This window comes from Dipodomys ordii, unplaced genomic scaffold, assembly GCF_000151885.1.
Source record: "Dipodomys ordii isolate 6190 unplaced genomic scaffold, Dord_2.0 Scaffold15, whole genome shotgun sequence".
In the NCBI taxonomy this organism is placed as follows: domain Eukaryota; kingdom Metazoa; phylum Chordata; class Mammalia; order Rodentia; family Heteromyidae; genus Dipodomys; species Dipodomys ordii.
Window position 1 is genome coordinate 1,502,896 of NW_012267231.1, and position 3,231 is coordinate 1,506,126.

The following is a 3,231-nucleotide window of genomic DNA, read 5'->3' on the forward strand; positions in this document are numbered from 1 at the left end:
GGACCCGCCCCGCCCGCGCGCGCGCGTGCGCCGTCCGCATGAGTGGGGTGCGAAGTGCACGCTACCTCGTGTGACCAGTGTAAGTTAGAAAGTTAACAGACGTGCGCGAACGTCTGCTCGCTGCACACTGCCCCACTCCGACACGCTGGCCCCTGCGACCAGGTTCAGGAAGACATTTTCAGCTTTACTTTCACGTCCTTTTTTTTTGTCGGTCATGGGGCTTGAGCTCTGGGCCTGGGCGCTGTCCCTCAGCTCTTCAGCTCAAGGCCAGCGCTCTACCGCTTGAGCCACAGCGCCACTTCCTGTTTTCTAGTGGTTTTTTTTTGGAGAGAAGAGTTTCACGGACTTTCCTGCCCGGGCTGGCTTTGAACCGAGGTCCTCAGATCTCAGCCTCCTGGGTAGCACCGGGGCCCTGCATTTTCATGTCTTTTTAAATGCTGATAAGACTTTTCACCTTGGGTCTCTTAACCCACTTTAGGTCAAAAGTACTTTAAAGGATGATGAAAAGAAACCAGACCACCTCCTGCTGCTGTTGGCATTCTTGTTTTGATTAGTTACTCAGCCCGTGACCTTAAGCTTGCCTTGTTTACTTGTCCCAGAAACCAGCAGGTCACACTGACTCTCCAAGGATGCTGGGCAGGCCGGGGTGAAGGGCTGGCCGGAGTCAGGCTTGGGTTCCTCCTCATTCTCAGTATTTCCTAATATCAATACCATTTAGGGTCGATAAATATTCTGTTCTTTGTCCAGCTTGAGACACAGACTGAACTTCAAACAAGGCAAACTACTGCCTGCAAACCAGAAACCACACTTGTGTTTATTTGGGGACAAGGGTTGTTTGTTGAGATGACATCTCAATATGTATCCAGGCTGGCCTCAAATTTAGGATCTCTCTGTTTCAGTCTCCCAAGTACTGAGATGACAGTTTGTTACCACCATTTTTGGATTCATATGTGCTTTAAAAAGTAATTTCTGGGGGGCTGGGAAGGTGGCTCAGTGGTAGAGCACTTGCCTTGTATGCTCGAGGCCCTGGGTTCGATTCCTCAGCACCACATAAGAAAAAAGCCAGAAGTGGCGCTGTGGCTCAAGTGGTAGAGTGCTCGCCTTGAGCTGAAGAGCTGAGGGACAGCGCCCAGACCCAGAGTTCAGGCCCCATGACCGGACCCAAAAGAAAAAAAAAAAGTAATTTCTGGGGCTGGGAAGGTGGCTCAGTGGTAGAGGGCTTGCATGCATGAGGCCCTGGATTCAATTCCTCAGCACCACATAAGCAGAAGAAGCCACAAGTGGCACTGTGTCTCAAGTGGTAGAGTGCTAGCCTTGAGCTGAAGAGCTGAGGGACAGCGCCCAGATCCGCCCCAGGACTGACAAAAAAAAGTAATTTCCAACTGTAATTTAAGTCATTCCAAAACATTGAGTGCTATAGAATAGTTTTCTTTTCATGTTTCTCACCAGTGTATATAATTGTAATTAAATGAATTACATTGGTATATGGCTGATATAAACAGATTTAGGACCAAACACAATGCCATGATATTCCTATAACTTTGTGAAAGTGGAAAGTTGGAAATGTAACAGTTAAGTCACTGATGATGTGTAACATTGTGTAACTTAATACTGAGCACACAGATGAGGAGGAGACTTGGCAAACATCTGATTGCATAGCCAGTTGAAAAAGATACAATTGGCTAGAGTGTGTCTAACTGGAGGAGTAAGAAAAAGTGCAGAGGTTGTGCAGAGTAACTTACTCAGGGTCCAAAGCACTCAGCAGGAGGGCCAGGCCACACTGGAAAGGGCATCTGCATGTGTCTCACCACAATGTTGAGAACAGTGGTCCTGAGCACAATGCTAGGCCCTGGAAGCCCAGCTCAGGTGACAGAACCAACTTGAAGAGGCTGGATGAAGAAGGAAGGCTGGTGGAGAGGAATTGAATCTCTGTCTCCTCAAATTGCTGTCCCTCTGGTACCATTTAACTGAAAACGGCTTTAACTTTTACCTTTTTTTCTTTTTTGCCAGTCCTGGGGCTTGAACTCGGCCTGGGCACTATCACTGAGCCTCTCTGTGCTCAAGGCTAGCACTCTACTACTTGAGCCACAGCGCCACTTCCAGCTTTTTCTGTGTATGTGGTGCTGAGGAAACTGAACCCAGGGTTTCATGCATGGTAGGCAAGCGCTGCACCACTGAGCCACATTCCCAGCCCTACCTTTTTTTTTAAAATCTATTTATGGGCAGGGTTTCACTGTGTGACTCAGGCTTGATCTCAGTCTCCCAATTATTTCCCTCTTTCCTCTCTCCTTAGTTTTTATTTTTATTTATTTATTTTTTTGTCAGTTGTGGTGCTTGAACTCAGGGCCTGGGCACTGTTCCTGAGCTCTTTTGTACAAGGCTAGTGCTCTACCATTTGAGCTGCGGCTCAAAGTTTTTGAACCACTATCCTCAGATCTCAGCCTCCTGAGTGCCTAAGATACAGGTGTGAGCCACCAGCGCCCAGCTCCCCTCATTTTATCTTTCTGCAGTGCTAGGGATGGAACCCAGGGCCTCATGCATCCAACTTAAGCTAGTGTTCTACCACCAAGCTCCCATGATCACTTTAAATGGCTACCATTACAAGTTCAAAGGGTAAGCCTGCCTATTGCATTAGCTTGTGAGACGATGCTGCATTCAGAGAAAGCTCTGGCAGTGTCAGTACCATAATCCTGTTAAAAAGCAATTTGACAGCGCTCTGAAGAGCCTTAATAGAGATGCGATTCCCTTTTAAATCCGTAGCACTCCCAGAAACTTCTTCCTGAGGAAGAGTCCTTCCAGCTGAACACTATGGCTCACACCTGTAATCCCAGCTACTCAAGAGGCTGAGATCTGAGGATCAAGGACCAAAGCTGGGGGGCAGACAAGCCTCTTATCTCCAATTAACCAGCAAAACATAGTCATAGAGGTGTAGCTCACATGATACCAATGCTTGGTACCTATCCTGTGCGAGGAACTGCCTGGCTTGGGGATTTTTAGAGTGGCCAGCAGTGATGTCAATGAGGCCCTGAGTTCAACTATCTCCTCTCTCTCTCCTCTCTCTCTCAACACACACACACACACACACACACACACACACACACACTGCTCAAAAGAGAAGCCTCATGCAAGGTTTTTCCTCTACCCTTATTTTTGTTCTTTTTTTTTTTTTGGTCGGGTCGTGGGGCCTGAACTCTGGGCCTGGGCGCTGTCCCTCAGCTCTTCAGCTCAAGG